This window comes from Drosophila albomicans, chromosome 3 (genome assembly GCF_009650485.2).
Source record: "Drosophila albomicans strain 15112-1751.03 chromosome 3, ASM965048v2, whole genome shotgun sequence".
Taxonomy (NCBI): Eukaryota; Metazoa; Arthropoda; class Insecta; order Diptera; family Drosophilidae; genus Drosophila; species Drosophila albomicans.
Genome location: NC_047629.2, coordinates 49,593,083 through 49,608,316, shown reverse-complemented (window position 1 = coordinate 49,608,316; position 15,234 = coordinate 49,593,083). Strand labels below are relative to the sequence as shown.

General features: G+C 39.0%; 1 long non-coding RNA gene across 1 annotated transcript in view; it reads right to left on the bottom strand.

The window, feature by feature from the left end:
- The window catches only part of LOC127565504 (uncharacterized), a 105,916-nt gene extending 91,909 nt beyond the window's left edge, over positions 1-14,007 (bottom strand). The window contains exon 1 of the long non-coding RNA XR_007954810.1: positions 13,267-14,007. This is a non-coding gene — a long non-coding RNA (uncharacterized LOC127565504). The remainder of the gene's footprint in view (positions 1-13,266) is intronic.
- Between the last annotated feature and the right edge of the window lie 1,227 nt (positions 14,008-15,234).

Sequence of the window (15,234 nt, the reverse complement as noted above, 5' to 3'; positions counted from 1 at the left end):
CTTCGCCACACACACACACACCGACACACATCGAAAGAGACAGAGCGAACGAGGGTGAGTGAGTGAGAGAGCAAGAGAGATGGCGCAGCACATTAGAAATGACCATAAAATACAAACAAAACAGTTGCCAAGAACAACAAACCAGGACGAACAAGCGCACAAGTTGAACGTCCTGGAAACGTTCCCAGAAGCAAACTTCAAGAGCAGTTCGAGATGTTGTGGAGGAGGGCAAAAAAAAAAAAGAAAAAAATATGAGAGCGATGTGGGAAAAGAAGAAAAAAACTGGCACAGCGCAAAGTGCACAAAACGTACTTAGAATCGTCTTTAAGTTCAACATAAAGAACAAAAAAACAACAACTTGGCCAAAACATAAATCCCATCAACACAAACAAACGGTAAGTAACCCACACACATACATATGGCCATAGCAACAGCTAGTAGCAGCATATTAAGACTGATTTTGGCCTAAAGCAGCCGCTGGGCAGCTGGCCAGCATATTTAGGCGAATATTTATGGCCAATGGCGACGACGACGACGACGTTGAATCCGACACTCGGCGCGACTTGTTGGCAGTTGCTGCGGATATGTGTATGAGTGTGAGTGTCGTGTGTGTGTGTGTGTGTGGGCGACAAACAAGTACAAACATGAGCAGTTTGAGCTGCTTTCAAACTTGCCAACTGTCTGCTGTTTATTGACAACGACAAGAACAACAAGAAAAACCACGACAAAGAAAAACATGTAAGAAAGCTTTAATCGAATGTGCTCGACACTAAGATACCAGCTATATATTTTCAATAGAAGTAAAACAGTGTGTTATTATTCTTTCAATATACCAAACTAAAATACATATTATTCTTACAATATACCCAATTTATAATGATATATTTGGTATATCGATATTGTATTTCATATGAAATCTACATAGATTACACAATATACATGAATGTTAATCAAAGCAACTAAAGACAGTGAGGAATGATTTTTACAATATACCAAAAAAAAACTTAAACATACCAAATGATATATTTGGTATATCGATATTATACTTCACATAAAATATTCATAGATTACACAATATACCAGAATGTTAACCAAAGCAACTAATGACTTTAAGGTAAGATTCTTACAATATACCATATGAATATACAGAAAAATACCAAAATATACCGAAGTCTTTGGTATATCGATACAAAGTTTACCAGATTGTCAACCATAGCAATTAAAGATAGACAGACGAACATGACTATATCGTCTTGGCTGATCAAAATATACAAATATACTTTATGCGGTCGGAAATGACTCTCTGCCTGTTTCGCTGGAGCCATAATACTCTTTTACCCTGTTTGTAATGGGTATAGAAACAAAGACAACAATCGTAACAAACCAAACAAACCGTCAAAAATGACACTGAGCGACCCAAAACGCCAGCGAAGCCTGTGACTGCCAAATAGGATCTACTTACAGCGAGAGTCTCGACCCCCAACTGAACAAAACAAAACAGAACTGAACTGAACTGGACCCGACAAGTGGCAGCAGCTCACATGTTATATAAGTGTGCCAAACACACACACAGTGGAACCAAAAATAAAAATACATTTTAGATTATTAGAAAACTCCGAACTGAATTCCAAGGGAATTGATGAGAACGAAATGGAGCTGAATGAGAAATGTGACAAAAAGCAATTGAAATAGGATTATTATTATATTGATATATCAATAAGAGAGACACACACACATTTGAGATATGACAAAGTTGAGCAAGTTTTTGCAAATTACTTTAAACAACAACAAAAATAAATTAGCTTGAATTCTCAGGAAAAATTGTGAGAGGCTGCAATTTAATAGATCATCTTTCAGCATATGAAATGGAACCAGTGTAGAGAGCAGACCCAAGTTGAACCTGCGCCTGTTTTTGTCAACCAGAATGGAATTTTTCGATTCGTTTCGTTTCATTTCGTTTTGGTTTTCATTTTGGGTTTTGTCATTTTGACAAACGAAAACAACATTTGATATGCCAAACACATATGGAGACGCCTGGGAACGTTTTGGCACACGCCCTCGCTTCAGTCTCCCTTTTGTGAACATTCTGCCGCCCGGCTGTCAGTTGTTTGCGGTTGCAATGGAATAACAAGAGCTGCGACTGCGACGACGACACGACAACGTGGCGTATGAGTAACTTAATAAATTTGACAACAATGCCGCGCAAAGGCAAACAAAATGCATCTGGCAGCCGCCAGAGTTGTCACCGTTTTCGGGCAACTGCAATTCCCAACTATTATTGCCGTTGTCACTTCCATTGTCGTTCCGTCTGCTGCTGCTGTGCATTTTCAATTTGTTTTCGTGGCGCGGCCTGTAAACAAAATCCGCCGGAAAATACGTAACAAGCGACGCGTCGCGTCGCTTACGAAAAAGCCAAATAGCCAAAAGAGTCCAAAGGAAATGCCATTTAGTCGCAACACGCATCTATTTCCCCACCAACCACTTTTCCTGGTGTCGTTTGGCTAAAGTTGACAAGCGTGTTAAGACCCCTCTTTTAACTCCACACCGATCTATGTGTGGCCATTTTATCAGTGTTTACAAATTGACCAATGTTTAAACAGTTGTTTGCTTGTTGTTGTTTAACTCGGCTGCTGCTGTTGCTGCTGCTGCTGCTGCTGCTTCACGCTGTGTTTTGTTATCAACCATTTTTAATAAATATGCAGAGCTGACCACAAAACGCACTTTGGCTTATTGAAATTGCAACTGTATCCAAACACACACACACACACACTTACACTTACACACACAATGCACCAAATGCAAATTTACCCTCTGAACCGAACTGAGCCGTGCCAGTCGAACTCAGTCGAGTGCATTACGGCGAAATGCAGAACCAAGTTCCACAGTGAACAGATGCATTTTTAGGCAATATCACTGTTGCGGAAACAAATTCTGAGAGCCTTTTTTAGGGTAGGGTATTAATATTAATAATGGATGCAGTCGAAGTGAGAGCTGATTTGATGCATCAAGGGTGCTTCATTTGAGTCAGAAAAAAAGGTGGTGATAGTATTTTAAAAATTGTTTATTGAATGTGAAAATGTAAAAGTCAATTTGATGCATAAGAAAACTTAGTATTGATTAAAGTGAAAGGCTATTAGTTTATAAAAAAAAAACTTGCTAATAAATGTTTTTTTGAAAATTGTTTTTTTTTTCAAACTCGCATGACTAGCACCCGTAAAAATTTAAAACGCAAAGTTAAATCCAAATTGTTTGCTCTTTATTGAAGATTAAGGAACAAAATGACGTTGTTAACATAATCGTTGTTAACATAACTAGAGTGCTTAAAGTGCACTGTTAATTAATTAATGTTGTCAGATTAATAATATTCAAATTTACATTATTCCAACAGCTTCAGAATTAAATTTTGAAGAGAAGCTAAATCGAATTCTGAATTCTTTTCTTTTCAATACTTAAAATTTCTACCTTTTACCCTAAACACTTTTTTGGAAATTTTTCTATACAGAATGCTCATATGTTAGCAACAACATTTTGCGATTTATTTTTTTGTAATTCAAAGAAACTAACTTACATTACGTATACAAAAAATAAGCTTGAAAACAAATGAATTATTTGTACTAGTGAAACTTTAGAATATCTTTTTTCTCGACGAGAATCGATTAAAGAAATTCTTCTAATCTGGATTCTCAATACTTTTAGTATTTATATTTATTTATTTACGTTTATACAAATTTTAGTAAACTAGATTGCATACATAACTTTATTAACACTTCATATAAAAACATAAATTATTTTACTCTGAATTTTTGAACTTTAATTACTTGAAATACCTTTTTAATATCATAGTGTCATCAATACTCTAACTTCAATTCTGTTTCAATTTATGCATACTTAAAATCTAAGACTTATTTCGTTGGTAGATTCATACGCTACGTTCATGACAAAACATCGAAACTATAATCTTTAAAATCTTCTGAAAAGTACTGAAGATAACTATGTATAATCTTTCAATACTCACATATTGTTTTAATTTGCTAATTTAAATTTCTACAAAGAAAACATCTTTTCCGCTCCCCAACAAAAAATGCGAGACTAAATTTCAAATTTATTTTGTTTTATTTGGAACTCAAATTCAAATCTCTCTTAGTAACACATATTTGCGGTTCAATAATGGAATCCAATTTGAATCCAACTAAACTAAGCTAATCAATTGAGGTTATCCAATAAATAAAACGAAGAGATCAATTTGCAAATGTTAAATATTGAATATGTTTCAGCTTTTGCAGTTTTAGATTTATTTAATTTCTATGAATTTCAATTAAATCAGCGTCGATTTCTATCTCAATAGCTCCAACAGAGTATTTTATAAGCTCAGTGTTTATTTGAATCGAAAAAGTGGCAGCTACTTTTCACAGTCTTTTGTCATGGCAATATAATCAATTTGCAATTTTGGTTGATGCTAAATGAATGCTGCATTTGTTGTTTTTTTTTTGTGTATAAAAAGCTAAAATTGTTGGTTTCGTTTCAGGTGGATTTTCTTTTTGGGAGTTTTTGACCGAAAAACGTTGATTTGCATTTGCTGCTGCTGCTGTTGATGCTGGAAAAATTACAACTGGGGAAAAGCCGCTTAACATAAATTTCCATTGCAGTATCCACCTACAACAATTCGACTATATATCTTTTTCTATCTGTGTGTGTATGAGTGTATAACTAAACATTTACATTTCATTAAAACTAAAAACAACACACAAAAGCAGAGTGAGCACGACACGAAAACGAAAACGAATGCGAAAAATGAAAACTAACCAAATACAGAGATAGAAACAGACGCAGACACAGTCAGATACCTGCAACTCGTAGTGGCATGTTAGCAGCATACTTTTGGTGCATCTCACTCCCCTTTCCCCCCTCTCTCATCCTCTATCTGCTGCTTTCGCTGGCAAACTACAAGTTTGTCGTGCTGTTGTCGTCAGCTCGTCTCAGCTCGCGTCCTCTACAAGGTGAGTGCCACTCGAGAAGCTGCTGCCTAGCTCTGAGCTGTGAACTCTCTATCTCTCAGTGTGTGTGTATGTGTGTGTGAGTGTGTGTGTGCATCATATCGCTTTTTAAAACACACATACTTAAACTCGACGTTTTGCACTCAACGAGCTTTTACACAGCGGCAACAAAGTGCAACAACAACAATGCTGCTGCCACTCTCATCTCTGTCTCCATCTCAGCCTCCGTCTCAGTTTGTGTTTTATTTTCATACGCAAAAAGTTGGCCAGCTTGGAATGTGGTTCATTTGGGCCACTCGCGCGCCTGAGCTCTGAGCGCTGAGAGTAGCGAAATAAATAGTATATTTTGCCCGAGTGCCACTCATGGAAATTGCACAAAAAAACAACAACAGCTAGCTAGACCCGGACATGCGGCGGATACGTATTCTCTGACTCTTGCTCTTGCCTATGCCGAGTGCTTGTCAAATATGAATTGGCCGTTGCCGTTGCCGTCGCTGTTGCCGTTGCCGTTGCGCATGGGGCACTTACAGCATAATAACAAGAAGTAACTGTGCCCATTTACATGCAACTGCAACTGCAACAACATTTGTTGCCTGGCTGACCCAATTGGTGCCTTTTGTTTCCCAGACACCGAGAGTTGGGCCAAAATGCCGCCTAATTATGGCGCATGTTTAGCAGCTCTATTCAATTAGATGTAATGCACGTACGGAGCGGTACAGTGAGGTACATTGCCATAACTTAAATCTCAGCAATCAGTGCTGCAAAATGTGCTGCTGCTGGCCAACATTTCATACTAAGCAACGTGCCACACACATTTGTTACCTGCCTCCGCTCTGCTTCAATGTTTAATTAAAAAAACTAAAGCAGCTGCAACAGCAAACCACTCTCTCTCTCTTTCTCTCTCTGCTACGTTTGCTGTTTACACTTTCTGCTTTGCACTTTGCACAGCTCACACACAGTTAGCACTTTTCAATTTCCAATTGTGCAGCATAAACTCAATTTGTATTTTTCCAACATTTTGCCACAATTCCTTTTGTATTTATTGGGCGGGCATACTGCAGTCGTTAAGAATTTTTACTAGCTGTCAGCATTTTTTTTCTGTTGCACTTAACAAGCCACCCAAATATATGTAAAACAAAAAACTTCTGGACGCGCATTCAGAATACACTTTATTTTAGACTTTCGTGTTCAAATTAAATTAGAAAATACATAAATAAAATATATAAATAATTCTATGTTTGAAGAAATATTAGACATAACATTTCATATTACCAAAGTACAAGAATATATTTACATATATTTTATGTTTGAAGAAGTTGAAAAATACAACTAGAAAGCTATCACTGTGAGATACACGGTACGTATTTTTAGCAAAAGGAAAACAGTCGGGTTTTATTTTTAAAATATATAAACTAAAGTTAATGGAAAAAATACATAAATATGCCGAAAGCTATATTTGGTATATTGATATACTATCACATTTAAAATACATCATAGAGTACAAAATATACCAAAGCAGCTACCGACTGCAGCAGCGGTTTTTTTGCCATATACAATTTGTTCTTTAATAACTTCTACAGTTTTTATCTGATCACATTTAAATTTGCGGGAATCATAAGGAATATAGTTAGTTAGCATGTAATTAGTTTCTGGTATTCAAAATTTATAATTTAAATAGTTAAAAAGCAAAATTTATCTAAAAGTGTTAAGTCCAAAACATTTTATTTAAATTTTCTATAAATATTCTTTTATTTTCTATAAATCTGTTTAATTTGCTTAACATAATTAATTACTTCCTGCATGTTTAAGAGACTATTTTGTAATACTCCCAAAATATCTCTTCCAATTTTTTAACATTACTTTAAAGCTATGAAAAATTTGCCTAAATATTCTAAACATTATTAAAATTAAATATCGAATTTAAAAACTCTTGAGCATATGTTAGAATATTGAAAAGGCAAATTTGCGCAAATTGAATATGCAATAATTGGCTCGTTATGCGTTAATTGCAGTGCAAGCTCATTATGCTGTCTGTCTTGGGCTGCTGCCCAAGCTGATGATGCACTGCTAATGACTCCTCTTCAGAGAGAGAGAAAGCAAAAGAGTGAGAAAGAGTTAAGTGAAAAGTGCCAAGGCGCTGGCACTTAGCAGCCAATAAATTGTAATTCGACACTAGCAACAGCAAAAGGAGCTGTTGAGCCAAGACACACACGCACACACACACGCACACACACACTCGCATACTCACACGCACACACATTCTTTTCCATTTCGCTTGTGAAATGGAAAATTAATTTTCAAACGATTTCAGTTGCTGCTTTTCCCTGTCGCTGCAGCTGCGCCAACAAAGTTGTCGCGCGTCTTGAATCCTTTCTTGAACATTGCGCCTGTGTGTTAAGTGTCACATTCGCATGTCCCTTACCCTCTTGACTCCCCTTTTCTCCTCCCTCTTGCCACCCTCTCAAAACACTCTCAATTTCTGTGCACAATTTTTATATTAGTTTCATTTATTTTGCTTTATTTTGCCCACGCCCACGTTGCCAGCATACAAGTGGCAAATAAATTCATTAGTGGCACAAATTAGTTGCATGCAACCGGCAGCCGAGACCAGCATCGAGCTGTAGCTGCAACTCTCAAGCCAAGCCAAGCCAAGCCAAAGCAAAGGACACTAAAGTGCTTTCAATTTCAATTAAATTTGCTACTCGCTGCAGTTGCACACACAATTCTGCTGTTCGCTGTTCACTGTTCGCCTGCTGGCCTGCACTTTGCCACACCCACGTCTCAGATCCGCATGACCTCAGCACACTCCACCACACACTTCACTCCCCTCACTTGCCTCGTCCACAGAGTGCGTGCTGACTCAGGGGCACACTTAAAGCTCGTTTAAGCGCTCGTTTCGTTTCATCTGCTGCTGCTTCTGCTTCTGCTTCTCTGGCTGCTTGGCCAACCCGTTTAGCCCCGATGCGAGCGCGGCGTGCTGATTATGTAATCAAAGTATTTGCCAGCTAATTTATCGCCGCCAGCCTTTGACCGAGCATACGCTGCGTATGCGCAACATTAAACAGCTTAACAGTGACGTCACACACACAAACACACACACACAAGCAAAAGCGAACAGACGATAGACGCTTGCAAGACTGATAGATTGGGGCAATGTATAAAATCGATGGGTGAAACATATGCAAACCGAAACGAATTGCTGCCAAAGATAAAGCTGAATATTTAGCTTAACCCAAAACGCAGCCGTTACTCATTTTGTGGCGAAACTTGAAGCCTCAAGAAATAATATATGTATGTATGTGCGCGTGGCAACGTGAGGCGAGACATGAGACGAGACGTGAGACGAGACGTGAGACAAGGCGGAGCAAATTGCGGCACATTTGTCGCGCACAAGCCACATTGCTGGGATACTCGACGCTCGAGTTTTTTTTGCCCCAAAGTCATCTATCAGGCGAACAGACACATCGCATCGCATCGCATCGCAGCATCGCAAAGAGATGCGAGAGAGACAACAACGAAGCGAAACAGGCAACAATCAGCAAGGAAATTACAAACATGTGTACACATTCATATGTGTATGTTATGTATTTCTATGTCGCTTCTCTCTCTCTTTCTCTCTCTCTTCGAGCGACGTCTCAACTCTCGACTCCCAGCTCATTTGTCAATACACACGTAGCGTTGCTTCCTTTCCGCTTCGTGTTATCCCCAGCGTTAAGTATGCGCTCTGTGATCCCCAGGCAAAAGCCCACAAATGCCTCGCATTTGTAGCCGCATGAAAGAAAGCACAAGGAGCCAAAGGTTGGGGAGTGGGGAAGTAGGGGACACACGTATGATGATGTGGATGGAGGCAGCAGCAGGTTGCCGCTTTTAAGTGTACTTTAAATATCACTTAACGCATTTAACGTTGATTTCGCAGCCTTGACATTTTATCTCCTTATGCCATATTTGTTTTGCATATTTATTGGGCGCGTATTGCGCGCCGCTTAAAGCGCTTTGAAGACGCTCCTCTGTGTATGTGTGAGTGTGTGGGTATGCGATGTGCTTGCCATTAGTAAACTGATATTAAATTCAATTCAATTTTGACTAAACACAAAATGATGTCATGCATATGCGAAGAAATTAAATTTCGCATTTTAATGAGCCATCAAAAAAGCAAAAATATATAAACATAAATGGGAATCCAACCCACAGGAAGTACATCAAAGTGAAGCCAATGTCTCTTACGACTTATAAATACCCTCGATTAACTAGAAATGATTTTTAGTATTCAATTTGATCTCTTAAAAAATACTTAAGTATTTCACGCATTTGAAATGAAGCATTCAATCAGCTGCATAACTCATATGCCCCACTGGCTCCACTGGGTATGAAGTATAAGAAGAAAGAGAGATTGAAAAGCAAAGCTAACAAAGCCCCCAAATGCTTAAAGTTAATTTAAATTTAATTAGGATTTTTTTCGACATTGTTTTTAGGCACCACAGAGAGAGAGAGAGAGAGAGAGAGAGAGTGAAAGGGAGAGAGAAGCGCGCCAGCGGAAGCTTCCAGCTCCCAGTGGACCAACTGTAAATGAAAATTGACGCAACGCAAGTTTATTAAAATGCGATTTGCATAAGGATGTGACACAGAAGCCGACTGCCGACTGCTAACTGCCGACGACTGCCGCAAAAGTCAAATGTAAGGCAAGAGCACAATCAAAGCACACACAAGCACAGAGCCAATGAATTTTAAATATTTTCACAGCTCACAGACAACGCCCCAAAATGAGGGACACGAATCAGACTGCAAACTGAACAGAAACTGACTGAAAACACCCAGACACACACATTTGACACGGACAAACAGACGGACAATGACACACAAAAAAAAACAAAAAAAAAACAAAAGCAAACAGAGGAAAACAGAGGAAAAAACAACAAAAGTCGGAAAAGCCAACCGAGCGCATTAATTTTCGCTTTTTCGCCTTTCACACGCATTTGATTTGCGTTCAAAACTCAATTAAAAGTAGCCAAGGTTCTGACCAGAGAACGAACCTTTGCCCTGACAGTTCTTTATTTCTCACACAATTGTTGAATATAAAACTGTTTACCTGGTCATTAAGTTGATAATGGCGTCAATAGACGCAGTCGAAGAAGCCAACCCCGAGCCAGAAGCAGTAGAAGGCTAATGAAAAAAGTTGCGTCAGGCGACGGCAGCAAAAAAAGGGAAATGAAAACAATTCGTTCGTCCGAACTGTGTGTGTTGATAAAATACAGAAATGTGGGTAATATTTTATGCAAGAGTCCAGCGTGTGTCTATGCTTAGTCTTTCTGTCTCGTCGAAATGGGCAACTTGAGTGAAAGGACAGCGCTCTTAGCTCTTAGCTGTTAACTGTTAACTGTTAGTTGACAATAAGCTGAGCCGAAACAAAGGCAAAGTTATCTTCCTCAGTTCATTTTAATTGGAAATTCAACAGATTTTTATACTTTGCGACAAGGCAAACGAACTTTAGATACTCTTGCATTATTTTGATTGTAATGTGACCTGAAAAACGTCAGTCAGAGACTCAATATCGTAAATTGAAAATTGACATCGATATTATCATGTTACCAATGTAACATATTCAAATTGATTATCGCTTAACGATAGAGTTTTAAATTTAAGCTATATGACATTTTTCCCTGCCTTCATCAAAGCATAAATTACTCATACGACTCATTGCAGAGTTTGTTACAAAGTTGTGTGAGATAAATCTTGAACAGTTGACCAAATTGTTATAGCCTCGCTCACCGTTTGAAATGCAACCAAAATGAAATTACAATAAAAATGCGCATCACACTCACACAAACGGTGGCAGCAATCAATGCAACGCTGTGGCACTTTTAATTGCTTTGCATAGTTATAGATTGATATACTACCGAGTGAAAGCTTTAGCCTTATTGCACACGCTTCGCAGAATTGCAATCGCAATCGCCATTGCCAGTTGCCAGTTGCCGTTGCTATCGCATTTAGTGGGCAACGTTGCAGCAACAATTGATGCCGCTTGGTCGTCAGTTTCCTGCCACAACAATGATGTGGCATTGTCTCCTCCTTCGCTTCTCAATGCAGTCTGCTGTCTGCCGTCTTCTGTCCTCCAGCAAAGCAGCTCTTCAATTGCACAACGGAAACTGTGCTTCAATGGTGCAATAAAAACAGAATTCACCAACCAGGAAGGCAGCTCAAATTGAAGTTGACCGCCTGACATTAGAGCCATGCGAGCAATTGTCTGCCACACAGAGAAACACACACACACAATCACACTTGAACAGTAGTGAATATGCATTGAGCGCTTTTAATAAATAAAATAAAACTTAAATTGAAAATTGTTGTCATCGTAAATTGATAATAATTAATTTTAATTGCATGCAATGCACACAGTTGTCCTCGTTGTTGTTGTTGTCGTTGTTGTTGTTGGTATTATGGCCATTTGCAAATTGCATGTGAAAGGCATGTGCATTGAGTAGCATCAGTAGCTGGCTAAAAAAAACACAAAAAGAAGAAGGCTTCCCTCTCTCTTATTCCTTGCCACATCACGCATACGCCGCATTGTCAGCGCACATAAAAAAGCCATTAAGCAAACAACATTAAAATTAACTTAAATATTGCACAAAAATAGCTGCAAAGCAAAATGCATTTGGCATATTTGCTTAATCGCATTTTCCCTTTCTATCATTCATATTTGTTTTCCATTTTTAATTTCATTTGGTTTTCCATTTCATTTCAGCTCAGTTTCCAGTTTTTAGTTTTAGTTTCAGCTCTGGTAATTGCCAAAAAATTATAACTATTATTATTATATGTGGCAGTGACATCGACATCGACATCAATGAAATGCATACACAAATTAATTACAATTTGAATTAATTTTTGATATTGCAATTCTTTTTCGCACGCACAGCTTCAATTACAAACACATCTATTTTGTTTATTTATCTCGATGCTTGTTTAGATAAATATTTGCTAATGTGCAAAATTAATTGGAATTGTTTGTTGTTGCAAATACGAAATTTCGGTTATTTGATAAGCCAAAAGCAAACTATGAGATTCGAAGCAAATAGAAACATAAAAAGCATTCGATTGAACGAACTTACAACGAAGCAAAGCATGAAATAGATTCATTAGTTTGAAAACGAATATGTGAATATATAATTTATACTTTTGATAAAGTTTAGTTGTGAATCAATTATTGATCTGTTTCATTAATAATTTATTCAAGCTAATTATGATTTTATGTATATTACTTTTGATGAAGATAGAGAGAAAAATCAATCAATTATTGAAGTGTTTAATTATAAATTTACTTCACGTAATTATGATTGATTGTTTCAACTGTTAACTAATCCACTCTCTGATAGTGCATAAAAAGTAAAGAGTATAAATGGATGTCTAAAATTAACCTGGCTATATTTGCACCTACAAATTAAAATTTCAATTAAATTGCTGTGGCGCATTGATAAACATCCAGCCATCTATCTTTCTATCCATCTATCTTTCTGGTCGACTGGCAAATTGTTTTGTTTGTCAGCCGTAATTATGCATGCTGTGTGCATCTTACAGATACTTTTGCATCTGTCGGACGACGACGACGACGACGATTGTCAATGCATAAGTAAACTAATCATTTGCATTAATAATTCAATTTCAAAGTGTTTCGAATGATTCTTCTTTGGCTTATGACCAGTAATTAATGCTAGCTTCTTTTAGGAGGGAAAGTCTCACCGAGGAAAAATGTTGAAATAATTACAAATGCATTTTTGGGTCGTGATCAAAAAGGCAAATTTGTTTATGCGTGTGCAATTTGTCAGGCTAAGCAAAATATTTAGCAAATATTTGATAAATTGCTTGAAGCATTTTGTGCGTTTGTGCATCAATTGACAGGCAACAATGGCAACAGGATTACACACAATATTTTGTGTGCCATCTGCCAGGTGAAACTTGTGTTGTGAATTCTCTATCTCTCTCTCTCTCACACACCTGCAATTTATTGTGTCGTTTTATTTTCTTCAGGAATGTTGTGCATAAATACAACAAACAAAAGGCATTTAATTCAATAACAGTAAATAATAAATACCTCATGAAACAATAATAGTAGAAAACAAAATTCTTAGGCCAGCATTGCCAAATTTCATTTGATTATCAACTAAATCACGTTTGGTATTTCCTTTATCAATAACTCTTATTATTCATGCGAGAGTGTGTGTGAAGCACACACACACACACACATAAACATTCACAATCCGAACTTTATTCGTTCACTTACCGGAGTAGAAATAAAAGTTTTTGTGGTGAATTCACGTTCGGGACTTCACTTCGAATTAGTTTTGTCGCACTTTTGAAGCCACGTTTGCAAAAGTCTTTTCATTCGGCCAGCCACCAGGCTCAATAAATTAGCAGAAGCGTCAGGCACAAATCCAGTGACAATGACTTTTAGTTCTCTGCACACACCGAAACACACACGCACGCACAGAGCAGAAGAAGCGGAAATGTGGCAGCGTATTAAAAACTCATTAAGCGACCAAAGCCAGCTCCAAACACACTCGTGAGTGTGGCCGTGTGAATGTGAGTGAGTGTATGAGTATATTTTTTTTGTTTTTAATTTATGCAAATATCGACCGAGTCACACACACAAACAAACACACACACACGCTGCTTGAGAAGCTGCCAAAAAGTATGCTATGCTTTTTTTTCTGTTGGCCAACGAAAGTAAATCGAATGTCAACCGCACTCACACACACATGCACTCACACACGCATAGAACGGCTCGTGAGTGGCGTGAGTCTGTTGTTGTGTCGTGAGTTGGGGCAGCAGCACGTGCGATACGTGACCTATGCCAAAGCGACCAAAACTTTGCTTTGAAGCTGCCAAAGCGACTTCTCCTGGCTGGAGTAAGCGATTCCGATTACGTATACGTAAGGAAGAACAAGTCACTGACGAGAGACGAGTGAACACATAGACTCACACACATACACACACACACACGTGTCGACCAAATCCGCTTAAGACAAACTGACGACTGATTCTGTGCCACGCAACGCGGTGCCGCAAGTTGGGGCAACTTGGCCCCAAATTGGCGTCGGCAACGTCGACGACGACGACGACGGCGTCAGCTTCACAGTCAGCGTCGTCAGCATAGCCTGAGCTTCAGTTTCAGCTTTTAGCTACAGCTACAGCTACAGCTACAGCTGCTCGGCTCGGCTACAATGGCTTTAGCCTGTCGGCAAACTGGCAACAACAGCAACCCAAAAAACAGGCAACAAACGGAAGGGGCCACAGCACCCGGACCTGCGACACTGTCAAAGAGCGTGAGACAGCTAAGAGAGAACAGGAAAGAGAAAGCACTTCGAAAGAGAGTTCGTTTCATTGCCATAGCGTTTCAGCGTGTGCGGCATGTGGCATGTGCGGCGTGTGGCGCAACTGGTTAGTCAGCCGCATGGAAACCCAAATGTGTGGCATTGGAAGTTTTACGATTTGCCTCGCTCTCTCTCTCTACTCTGTCTCTCTCTCGCTGTCTGTGTGTTGCACTTGCCTCACTGTTGCTGCACTCTCTCCTCGCTGCTGGTCACTAGCTTGCCGGCAACTGGCGTCTGTTTTGTTTGCCCAATTAAATGCCACATATGTCATGGACTCCCATGGACCCAGCGAACTGCCAGTTGCCATTCCTGCCCCGTTGCCGCTGCTGCCCCAATCCCCCAGCGAGTATGCAGTTTTTTAATTAATCATTAATAGGAGCCACGCTCGGCTGGCAACCAAAGCAACCAAGAAGAAGCCAGCGCCAAAGCAGATAAGCTGCTGCTCCCCCAACAGAATGCCAAATTACGACGACGTTGTCGTTCTCGTTGTCGTTGCCTTTGATATGCCCCAACTCCGTGCCACAACTCCAGCAGCGCCTCCAACTCCAACCACAGCTTTAGCTGCAGCTGCAGCCGCAATTAGCGAGCGGCAACATTGCAACTGTTGCATCGTCGATGCAAAGTCCCCAAGCACGTCTCGTGCACTGCAACTGAGCCTATTTCGCTTGCTGCGTGTGTACGAGTATTTGGCGACACATGAAACCACGCTGAAAACTAAAAAAAAACAAACACTAAAATGAATGCCACAGTCGAGCGTGATCGACTTCGAGATACCCGCTACACATTTTCAATAAAACAATATTCTAAAAGTATACCAAATAAATATACCGAATACTATATATGTACCAAAGGCTTTATTTGGTATACTACATGCAAAA